This window comes from Gossypium raimondii, chromosome 8 (genome assembly GCF_025698545.1).
Source record: "Gossypium raimondii isolate GPD5lz chromosome 8, ASM2569854v1, whole genome shotgun sequence".
Taxonomy (NCBI): domain Eukaryota; kingdom Viridiplantae; phylum Streptophyta; class Magnoliopsida; order Malvales; family Malvaceae; genus Gossypium; species Gossypium raimondii.
Genome location: NC_068572.1, coordinates 12839191 through 12851855, shown reverse-complemented (window position 1 = coordinate 12851855; position 12665 = coordinate 12839191).

The window sequence follows — 12665 nt, the reverse complement described above, 5'->3', positions numbered from 1 at the left end:
TCTCTAATTGAGTTTAAATTTACTTGGGATAGGAATTCACTTCGTAAGTGAATTTTCAGCCTTGTTGCTAGATTGGACTACTAAAATAATTTAAGATCGCGAAAGACTTGTGCTTGGTGGATTAAGGCGTCAATAACTAAGCATTCTTTCTCTTTAATTTGACAATTTTTCAGCATTCACAATTTAAGCTACAATTTATTCGTTACTATAGATCATTATTAGCAAACCCCCCCATTTTTCTTTCTTGTCTGCATTTTATATTACCTTAGTTACAATTCCCTTCAAATAGATTTAAAGCGAGCTTCTGCGTGGGACGATTCCCTATTTACCCTATATTACCAGTTAATGTTGGTTGAATAACAGATTTAATCTGGTGGTCATAACGACAGCTACCAAATTTTGGCGCCGTTGCCGGGGAAGCGACGTAGTCAAATCTATTTGATTTCCAGAACTCATTTTATTTTCTTGTTTTTTTTATGCAGGTAGATTAGTCCCTTTAGTATATGTTATTAAGGAGCAGATGACGAATATCGAAGTTTCCTGTTAACATTACCGATCAGCAAGCCGAATCACACATTCAACCTAACGATTTAGAGGACATCGACATGGCCAATCAGACTTTGAAGCAATTGGTTGCACCTAACTTGGCTACACAACCACCATCTATCACTTATCCTGCCTTTGATAGGCCGTTAAAACTCAATTCGGGATTTCTGAATTTGTTGCCGAAATTTAATGGACTACCAGGTGAGGACCCTTATCGTCATATTAATGAATTTATAATTACTTGTTCAACTATGCAGCCAGATGGCATTGAAGAGGAACAAATCAAGCTCCAAGCTTTTCCTTTCTCGTTACAAGGTTTGGCGAAGGACTGGTTATATTATATGCCACCAGGTTCATTCACAACTTGGACAGGGTTACATAAAGTTTTCCTTGAGAAGTTCTTTCCAGCATCAAGGATAGGGTCAATCAGGAAGGAAATTTGTGGAATTAAGCAACTAGTAGGTGAGTCACTATATGAGTATTAGGAAAGATTTAAACGGCTATATGCAAGTTGTCCGCAGCATCAGATTAGTGAACAGCTTTTAGTGTAATATTTTTATGAGGGGTTGACGCCACAAGATCGAGGAATGATTGATGCCGCGAGTGGAGGTGCATTGGTTGATAAAACACCTGAGCAAGCCCAAAATTTGTTCGCTAATATGGCAGAGAATACTCAGCATTTCGGTCTTAGGAGATCCGACTTGGGAAAACGAATGGATGAGGGCCAGTCGAGTATGATGGAGGCTCAATTAGCTAATTTAACGGCTATGGTAAGCAAGTTGATGACTGGAGGTAATGCGAAAGCTTCACTATGTGGCATTTGTTGTTTGGAAGGACATACCACAAACATGTGTCCAACATTACAGGAAGGGGAAGCTAACGCTGTTTTTCCAAATCAGAGAAAGTATGATCCATACTCAGCTACTTATAACGAGGGATAGAGAGATCACCCTAATTTTAGATATCAAAACCGAGCTACACCTCCGGGATTTGAGCAGCAAAATTCTCGACCATATAATATGTCTCAACCAAACCATCAAAACCTTAGTGCTGAAACCAAAACCCATACCATGCTCGAACAAATGATGAAGATGATGTCTGACCAAAAGAAGGCGACCGATGGGAGATTCCAAGCTTTACAAACAATCATGAAACAATTGCAAACTCGAGCCTCATCAGCCGACGTTAACCTAGGGAATTTGCAAGCACAAGTGATTAATCGGTTACACTCACAGTCAGTGGCGAATCCAAGGGATAATGTTAGTGCCGTGACTTTGCGAAGTGGGAAGGAATTAATACCTATACTGAAAAAGGTCCAAAACAGCAATGAGGAGAGTGAGACTGAGGAAAAAAGGGTTCGATTTGGTAGTAAAACAGAGGAGAATTTATCCATGCAGAAGGCTGATTCACAATCATCACAAGCCAACTCAAGAGAGGCAGAAAAATCGCACCTACAACAGTCCACTGTTTCGCGCGATGTAGCAAATTTTGAGTAGGAAGCGCAAACCGTCAAGCCTCAAATAGAAGGACGTTTACATGCTAATGATCAGCAGCGATCTTTTGTGCCGAAGGCTCCATTTCCACAACGCTTGAGGAAGGAAAAATCAAATGACGTCAATGCCGAAATCCTTGAGACGTTTTGTAAGGTACAAGTTAATATTCCATTGATTGATGAAATTAAACAAGTGCCTAGATATGCTAAGTTTTTAAAAGAATTATGCACATCTAAAAGGAAATTAATTGTGAATGAGAAAATTAGCTTAGGCGAAAATGTATCTGCAGTATTTCAAAAGAAACTCCTAACTAAATGTAAAGATCCGGGAATGTTTTTGATACCTTGTAAGATAGGAGACCTTAAACTTGATAGAGCTATGCTTGATTTAGGAGCTTCTATAAATGTCATGCCTAGAAGTATCTACGACAAAGTACAATTAGGTTCATTAAAAGCAACAGGTCTGATAATTCAACTTGCAGATAGGAGTAATGCCTACCCTGATGGTGTTTTAGAAGATGCTCTGGTGCAAGTAAATGAGTTAGTCTTTCCGGCTGATTTTTATGTTTTAAACACGGGACCTAATGATAATTCGATTGATGTGCCCTTACTCTTAGGTAGACCTTTTCTTAAGACTGCTAGAATGAAAATTGATGTGCATAAAGGTAATTTAACTATGGAATTTGATGGTGAGATAATTAAATTTAATATATTTGATGCTATGAGATATCCCACTGATATTAATTCCGTGTTTACTCTTGATGTAATTGATAATTTTGTTCAAGATGTTTATGAATTAGGGGATGAGGACGAGTTGAAAAGCGTTCTAGCTAAAGGCATTTTTGATATTGATGAGCATGAATTTATCATTTCTGATTCTTTAATTGACTCAGTTTGTGCATTAGACTCGCCCAAATTGACACGATTCAAGTCGATCCTCCCTAGCCTTACGGTGACTGGTAAGCAAGTTCCTTCATTGATTTCACCACCTAAATTAGAGTTAAAAGAGCTGCCTGAAAATTTAAAGTACATCTTTTAGGTGAAAATCAAACCTTGCCATTAATAGTGTCAAATGCTTTAACCGAAATCCAAGAATCCAAGCTGCTCAGAGTTTTTAAAAAGCATAGAGAAGCCTTCGGTTGGACACTAGCCAATATTAGGGGGCTTAGTACGACTTTATGCACTCACAAGATAGCCTTAGAGCCAGATTCAGTCCCCAAAAGCGGCCCCCAACGCCGATTGAATCCTCTAATGATGAAGGTAGTTAAGACTGAAATTTTAAAATGGTTGGAAGCCGATGTCATTTATCCTATAGCCGATTCAAAATGGGTAAGTCCAATTCATGTTGTACCTAAGAAGGGAGGAACCACAATAATTACAAACGCAGAAGGGTTAGAGATTCCTACAAGAGTGCAGAACGGTTGGGGGGTTTGTATAGACTATAGGAAGCTAAATAAAGCCACTAAAAAGGACCACTACCCACTCCCATTCATGGATCAAATGTTAGAAAAGCTAGCTGGTCACTCACATTTTTGTTTTTTAGATGGCTATTCAGGTTATTTACAGGTACACATCACTCCTGAAGATCAAGAGAAGACCACTTTCACTTGCCTGTTTGGAACTTACGCCTTCAAGAGAATGCCTTTCGGATTGTGCAACGCACCAGCCACTTTTCAAAGAGGTATAACGAGCTTTTTTTTAGATTTTATTTCACATTTATTGGAGGTGTTCATGGATGACTTTACTGTTTATGGTGATTCATTTGATCAATGTTTGCATCATCTTGTGTTAGTTCTTAGGCGTTGCATTGAGACTAATCTGATATTGAATTTTGAGAAATGTCATCTCATGGTTGAGAAGGGTGTTGTGTTGGGGCATGTCATCTCAGCCAAAGGATTAGAAGTCGACCAAGCCAAAGTCGAGGTAATTAAAAATCTACTTTATCCAAGTACTGTGAAAGGAATTCGATCCTTCTTGGGACATGTAGGTTTTTACCATTGGTTCATCAAGAATTTTTCGTAAATATCGTCATCTTTGTGTACATTGCTAGGTGAGGATGTCGCATTTGAATTTAATGAGAGTTGTAAAAAATCTTTTGAAGAATTGAAATTTAAATTGAAATTGATCACGGCTCCTATCATTCAAGGACCGAAATATGCATTACCCTTCGAGATTCTATGTGATGCTAGTGATAGGGCTATTGGTGCGGCATTAGGACAGGGAAATGGTAAGGAGTCTTATACTATTAGGTATGCTAGCGAGCTATTAAACCTAGCTCAGTGCAATTATACCACGACCGAGAAAGAACTCTATGCCATAGTCTTTACCTTAGAGAAATTCAGAGCGTACTTGTTAGGAGTCAAAGTCGTTGTATTTTTTGACCATAGTGCTCTTAAATATTTGTTGCATAAAAAAAAGTTAAGCCCAGATTAATAAGATGGATTTTGCTTTTGCAAGAATTCGACTTAGAGATTAAAGATAAGAAGGGTAGAGAAAACCTTGTGGCTGACCATTTGAGTAGGATAGAGACTGGGATTTTGAGGAATGAGCCGAGTGATTTATTTCCCGATGAGCGACTTTATAGTGTGTCTAGTACTTTTCCATGGTATGCCGACATAGTGAACTACTTAGTGACTAGACAGTTTCCTACGAAAGCACCTAGACATTTGAAAGAAAAAATTAGAAGTCAAGCCCGATTTTACTTATGGGAAGAGCCATACCTTTGGCGATTTTGTGGTAACCAAATAATTAGGCGTTGTGTCAATGATAGTGAAATAGAATCGATGCTTAATTTTTGTCATAGTCGAGAAGGTGGGGGGACATTTTGGGCCTAAGAGAACGGCTCATAAGATACTTGAGTGTGGGCTATTTTGGCCAACTATTCATAAGGACCCATACACATTTTGCAAAAATTGTGCCTTATGTCAAAAAATCGGTAATTTAAGTAGTAGAAATCAAATGGCGTTACATAATTTCTATGTTTGTGATATATTTGATGTATGGGGTATTGATTTCATGGGGCCTTTTCCCTCTTCTTTTGGTTATTTTTATATTCTCGTGTGTGTTGATTACTTGTCGAAATGGGTAGAAGCATTTCCAACTAGGGCCGATGATGCTAGAACTGTGGTGAAATGTCTCAAGACCAGTAATGACCCAAAATTCACGAGCATCGGAATAGTATAATATCGGGCCTCTGTCTTAGTAAACTGAGTTTGAAAATAATTATTAGAAATATTTACTAGACTAGTTGTGTGTTTAAATAGGTTTTAGATAGGTGAATTTAGTCTGATTAAGAATAATTAGGGAAATCGATCAAATTGAATAAAGAGAGAAAGTTTAATCATAGATTGAAATAAAGTAAAAGGGGCTAAAATGGCAATTAAGCCATTTAAAATGGTTGAGGCGGCATAAAGGAATAAAATATAAGATTTTATTTGTTTAATTATATAATTAATGATATTTAAATATAATTTATATTATATGAATTTATGATAATTAAATTATAATGATATTATATTATTAAATAAATCAAAATACGCCAAATGTATGATGATAAATAATACATGTGTAATTAAAGTATGTATATATTTGTAGTTTATAGATTTAATTTGCTTATTACTTAGTATAAGATATTTATTATTTATTATTAGTTATTAGTTATTATTAAGTTAAAAGATATTTAATAATTAAATAATTAGTATAAGATTTTTGGATAATAATAAATTATGATTTTGCCAAGTGTGTGGTAAAAATAAAATACAAGTGTATTACATTTATTTATTTACTTGAAAATTTAGTAAAAGATAATTATTAATTAAATAATAATATTATGAGATTTTTATTTGATAAATTAGTTAGATTGAGACAAATGTATGGTAGTGATAATAAACATGTGTAAAATACATAAAATTTCATTTGTAAACTATTTGTATATTTCTTAAATAATGAGCAAAAGATATTTAATAGTTATAATTATATTATAAAATAAAAGAAGACAAGTGTATGGTGATGATTTAATACAGGTGTACTAATAAAATACATACATTTGTAATACTTATAATTAATTAATATAATATAAAGTAAATAAAATAAAAAGGAAATAAAAACAAAGCAAAAGAAAGGAAAGAAACAGAATAGAAGAGACGAAACAGGGGAAAACATAACAGAGAAAGAAGAAAAAGAAAGAAAAGGGAAAATAGGGTTTTCGAAGCTTGAAGTTTAATTGGTAAGTTAAATCAAGTCCTTTTCTCATAAATTTGATGTTTTTGGAATCCTAGAGTGAAATACTCTTGGATTTAAGTTGAAAATCTGAAAGTTAATAGATTTTTGAGTAGGGTTTATGTTGAATAAATGATGGAATTGAGGGTTTATTTGATAGAAATTTTAATTGGAATTGAATAAAGGATTGAATTGTAAACTAAACCTTAAGTTTTATATTTTAGAAACTAAAATTACAGAAATTGAAATTAGGAAAATATGCTGAAATTTTAATAGTTAAATTTGAGTTTGGATGAAATTTGAATAAAAATAGAGTGTGAATTGAATTAGGAAAGTAAGAAAACTTAGTTAAGAAAACTTAGTTAGGATTAAATTGAGATCAATGTAGGAATCGATTAGAAATTTAATTATTTATTTTAATTAGTGTTGTACTTAATAGTACAAATTATTATTATTTTCGTAGCTAACAAAGAACCCGAGGCTTCGGCATCAAAAGAAAAAGGGAAAGCTATCGAGGACTAAAGCAGGAGATTTACGGTTTGTATTACTATAATTCAAGTTATTATTATTAAATGTTAAAGTTTAATTTATGTGTTTAGTAAATGAAATGTGAGGTAAGTATTAATATTAGTATTAGTATTAGTATTAGTATTAGTATTATTATTATCATTATTATTATTATTATTATTATTATTATTAAGATGAGTGAGAATTAAATTGAATAGTTGATATGAATTAATATTTGAATTGTTTGTTGATTGAAAGCGGGAAGTGAATTTGAATCGAATTGTGAATGGTATTAAATTGTATGGAAATGTATTGAGTTGTGAAAATGTGTGAATTTGTGGATTAATTATTGATTGAAAGGTGGAAAAATGATTGAATTGAAAATGTGAGAAATTGTGATTGAATTGAGAATATATGTGATTTAAATACCCTATTAACTAGTCGGGCTGAGTTGGATATAGTTGGCCTGCCATAGGATTGGAAGAGTTCAGGGATACTTCGACCACGAGTCGATGAGACACCGGGTGTCACAATATTTCTTTGGATAGATTCGATGAGGTACTGGGTACCAACTTTCTTCGGCTTGGCCGATGAGACACTGGGTGTCAACTACTGCTTCGAACTATCCGATGAGGCACTGGGTGCCATTCTGGCGTGTTTGGTTGGATCCGTGTATCCGCCAAAGTCCTAGTTTTGTTAATAGGGTAAATGATGAAATGATAAACCGAACGAGTTGGTCAAACGAGCTACTGAAATGAAATGAAAAAGTTGAATTGTGAATTGAAATGTGATATGAGATAGAGGAATGAACCTAAGGTTCATGATTTGATCAAACTCTAATTGTGGATATATGATATTGGTTGATGAATTGCTATTGTTAAGATATTGAATTTAAATTGTATATACGAATTATGCATTACATGTTTAAATATTGTTATAATTTGAATTATGGTAATACCACTGAGTATGAAATACTCAGCGTACGGTTGTTTCCGTGCGCAGGTCGATAGAAGTCAAAGGTCTCGGTTCAGCATCCAGACTAATCCCGACTTCAGCATAATTTTGGTGATGTATATTTTCCTTTGGGTAAAGTGACATGTACATAGGATGTCTATAAAGGTTATTATGTTTAATATAAATGGTTAAAAATGTTAGTATTATAAGTTTATGAATTATGATGAAAGAAGTTTAGCTATTTTTATTTAATTAGTACATGGATAAATTTAAATTGATATTATGTTGACTGAGTTTGATTAGAAGGTATTTAGAATAGAAAATGAGAATGTGACATGAATTGGTTGATTTGATTTTATTTGAAAATATTATGATTTTAAATTGCAGGGGATTTGATGTAAAAATAAGGAAATGTCGAAATTTTTCTAAAATGAATGAAATCAATTAGTAAAATTTATAACAATTTATGAATTATTTTAATAGGTTGGTTATTTATTTAAGAATTATTTGTAAATTGCTTGGTATGTCTGGTAATGCCTCATAATCCTGTCCCGGCGACGGTTTGGGGTTAGGGGGTGTTACAAGACCAACATCTTAAATAGATATGGAGTACCAAGGACTATAATTAGTGACAAGGGAACACATTTCTGTAATAGAACCTTAAAAGCTTTATTTGCACAATTTGGTGTCACCTACAAAGTGTCGACAGCTTATCACCCTCAAACCAATGGGCAAGCCGAGAATAGTAACAAGGAAATTAAGGGAATTTTGGAGAAAATTGTTAAACCCAATAGGAAAGATTGGAGCCAGAGGTTAGATGAAGCGTTGTGGGCTGTTTGAACAGCTTACAAAACTCCAATAGGGATATCGCCTTATAGGGTTGTTTTTGGAAAGGCGTGTCATCTTCCCGTAGAGCTTGAACATAGGTCATTTTGGGCTGTTAAGCAATGCAATTTTGATTATAGTTTGGCAGGTGAAGAGCGCAAGTTGAAGATGCAAGAATTGGAGGAGTTGCGCTTAGAGGCATATGACAATTCGGTCATCTACAAAGGTAAGCCGAAGGCATTTCGTGACTCAAAGCTGATTCGCAAAGAATTTAAGGTGGGGGAAAAGGTATTGCTATTTAATTCTAAGCTTAAATTGTTTCCCGGTAAGTTAAAATCAAGGTGGCTTGGTCCATTTATAATAACCGAGGTGCATCATCATGGGGCAATTGAAATTAGGAGCCTCGAAACTAATAAAATTTTCAAAGTGAATGGTCACAGGTTGAAACATTTTCTTGAAGGGGAGCAAGCATCTTGGTTGGAGGAGATCAATCTTGAGGATCCATAAGAAATTGTGATGTCGAGCCAACGACTTAAACCAAAGGTGCTCGTGGGAGGCAACCCAGGTATTCAGGGAAGTTTTTCTTTTATCTTTTCCATTAGTATTGTTCTTTCCATTGGTAACTTTAATTTTCTTTTGCATTAGGGGCAATGCAAACATTAAGTATGGGGGAGAATCAATGAATTGATTTTCTAACGTATTTGATGCTTGTTTTGTTTTTAGTAACTTTCATGAATAAGACTTGTTAAATTTTCTTTAAGAAAATATTAAAATAAAAGAGTGAAGATGTATTTCATGAATTCAAGTTGATGGGGGTGGTTGTATGTCGATTGGTTGGGTTAAATTTTGTTTTCAATTGACTGATTTTGGTTAATAATAAAAATTTTTAATTTGCTTAATTGATCAATTATGTGGTCCATGTGAGGAATTTGAGCCTAGAGCGTAAGTTGGGACATCCATGCCAACTTGAGAGGTTATTATTCATTCATGTGTGATTCTTGTTATCGACTATCAATTACTTTAGAACTTGCTTTAGATCTTATCAAGTTTAGTAATACATTTGATTTACATTAATATGATTTAAGAGGCATTAGGAATTAAGGCACAATTACTCATAAAAGCCGACCTTGACATTCCAATTAGTTAGCCAATTTGAAGCCTTAATTTCCTAATTTGTTTTTATGTACCTCTAGAAATTAAACCAAAGCCTGAATCAACTCACCTTCTTAGGCTAGGTAATTCAGTTTGGAAGTTCATCTTCGACATATGTTGGCCAATATGGGGTGGTTTTTAGCTAGAAATTAAGGGCTGATTTTCTTGAAAGAAAAAAAGAGAAGGGAAAAATAAATATCAATAAGTTGCAGCCTTCCTATGAACGAAGCATGAAATGGATCGGTTGAATCAAGTGGTATGGAGATGAAAACGATGAAAGGCTGATTAGTCATCTGTTTCCAAAGAAAAAAAAGAAAAAAAAAGAGAAGAGAAATAAGGGAATTGATGACTTCTGAATGGTTTTACTAGCCTAAGAGAACTAGCTCCACCATCCAAATAAATTCCTCCCGTCCACCGCACATTACCTCAGCCCCATTACAACCTTTATTTAGCCTCGATTATATTTATGGAAATTTATGTGTTATGTTATAGGTAAGATGGACAAGCAAGCCTATGGTGGTTAATTATGGTCGATTTCAATTTGAGAGCATTATACTAGCCTAAACACAATGAGTGAGGAGTGTTAATAATTATTCTTCCGGTGAGAATTGATCAAAGAAGCATGATTAATTTCCTCTTTTGAATAAACCAAAATCTAAATTGTTGATTTCAAAATTCATCCCAAGTATGGGCGATGCAACAACTCTTGATTAGTCTTGATTTTCTTGAAATTTTTCTTCATTCTTTTCAACTTGATTGCTCAGGGACGATCAATAGCTTAAGTATGGGGGAGTTTGTTAAGTTCAATTTTGAGCTTAATTTATCCAACTAAATTATTTAAATTATTGATTAAATTTTGAGCAATTGAATTTTAAATTAGTCTAAATTACAGCAAGAACATCCCATGCCGTAATAATGTATTTTGCTCCAATTCAATAATTTAATGTTAAATTTTTAAGTCATGTGCTGGTGAGGGACATTTGGATGTCTGTACGGGCTCAATTTGGAATTTAATCTGCATGAATAAGCTGCTAAATGACGATCATATGCTGGTTGAAGGAATTAAATTAATATTGGGACAAAATTCGGTCCAATAGAAAAGCAGTAGGCCAAATGTACAAACGGATGGTAAGGAGAATTATTTTTAATTCTCCAAATTTCCTTCTTACTAGCGGTGCCCGACTCCAATTAATTCAAGGAAATCAAATCAGCCTTGAAGAGTTCAATTTAAAGTTAAACTCTACTAAGCTGAAGCTATTTTTATACGACTGGTTCAGCTAGGAAAAGGGGGATAAGATCAAATTTAATTTTGAAATGTTGGAGGTTATTATTCCATAAATAGAGATGACCAGTAGCTGAAAAGAGGAGAGAAAAAATATACAGCAGGAGAGGGTCGTGGCACTCGAGCAAAGGAAAACCTTAAATTGAACCAGCAAAAGCCGACCAAGCAGTTAAAGTAGCAGCCCAAAATTTCAGCTAATCGAAAGAAGGGAAGCTCGACGATTTGAGGAATTTTCTTCTCCAAGATTCAGTTTGTAATTTATGCTCTTTACAATTGATTCTTGTTTTGTTTCAATTGCTATAAGTGGTTAGAATATTCAAGCTTAGTTAGACACTTATGGAACCTAGCACAAGGTATTTGAAGATTTATTTTGTTTAAATTTGGATTTGGCATTCTTGAGTTGCTTGTTTTATCGTTCAAGGAATTTTTCTGAATCAATTAGATTGATCACCTACTTAATTTAGGACTTTTCTCATAATCATCTAAGTGCAATTGAGTAATCGATTTTCTTAATTACATTTAGAGCCGGTGATGATTAATTGGCATGCCGCTAATTAAAGCAACTACGGATTTAATTTTGGAAGCCGCAGGAGGATTTTCTTCAATTAACACAAGGTGAAGTCTCTAAAATACTGAATGCACTTTTAATTAGTCAACAAAGAATCATTAAAGGTAGGACTTCAATTACGAATGTTCTCTAATTGAGTTTAAATTTACTTGGGATAGGAATTCACTTCGTAAGTGAATTTTCAGCCTTGTTGCTAGATTGGACTACTAAAATAATTTAAGATCGCGAAGGACTTGTGCTTGGTGGATTAAGGCATCAATAACTAAGCATTCTTTCTCTTTAATTTGACAATTTTTCAGCATTCACAATTTAAGCTACAATTTATTCGTTACTATAGATCATTATTAGCAAACCCCCCCCCAATTTTTCTTTCTTGTCTGCATTTTATATTACCTTAGTTACAATTCCCTTCAAATAGATTTAACGCGAGCTTCTTCGTGGGACGATTCCCTATTTACCCTATATTACCAATTAATGTTGGTTGAATAACAGATTTAATCTAGTGGTCATAACGACAACTACCAATACCATTAGCTGTTTAATTTCTGCCACTTAAATTCACATACACATAATTTATTAACATAACCTGTCAAACAGAATCTCTGAATGATAAGATCACATAATTAAGCTCAATTTCACTATTCAATATGTTTTATCACATAAAATTTGCTTAACACTTACCACAATTTGACAAATTAGAGAACGTCTTACGGAATTGAGTACTTTCTTTTCACATTGCCATAGTATAACTATGGTCTTGCACATCGTCTCATATCACACACTGAAGCCATAGCCCAGCTATGGTCTCACACGGAAACACATATTACACCGATGCCATATCCCAGATAAGGTCTTACACGAAAACACATAGTCACATCTTCACATGTTGCCATGGTCAAACCATGGTCTTTTCCATTAATTCATCACATATCAGTGAACGAAAGTACTCATTCCTGCGTTCTACTCAATTTGACCTTTTAGTTTCTTTTTCGTGCTTTTACAATATTCAAAATTTAAATACGAACATATGAAATGATTCATCATTTCTTTCATTTACTAACAAGTAATTATTAAATTCAACTATATGAACTTACAATTCGATTTTATAACTTAACGATAAT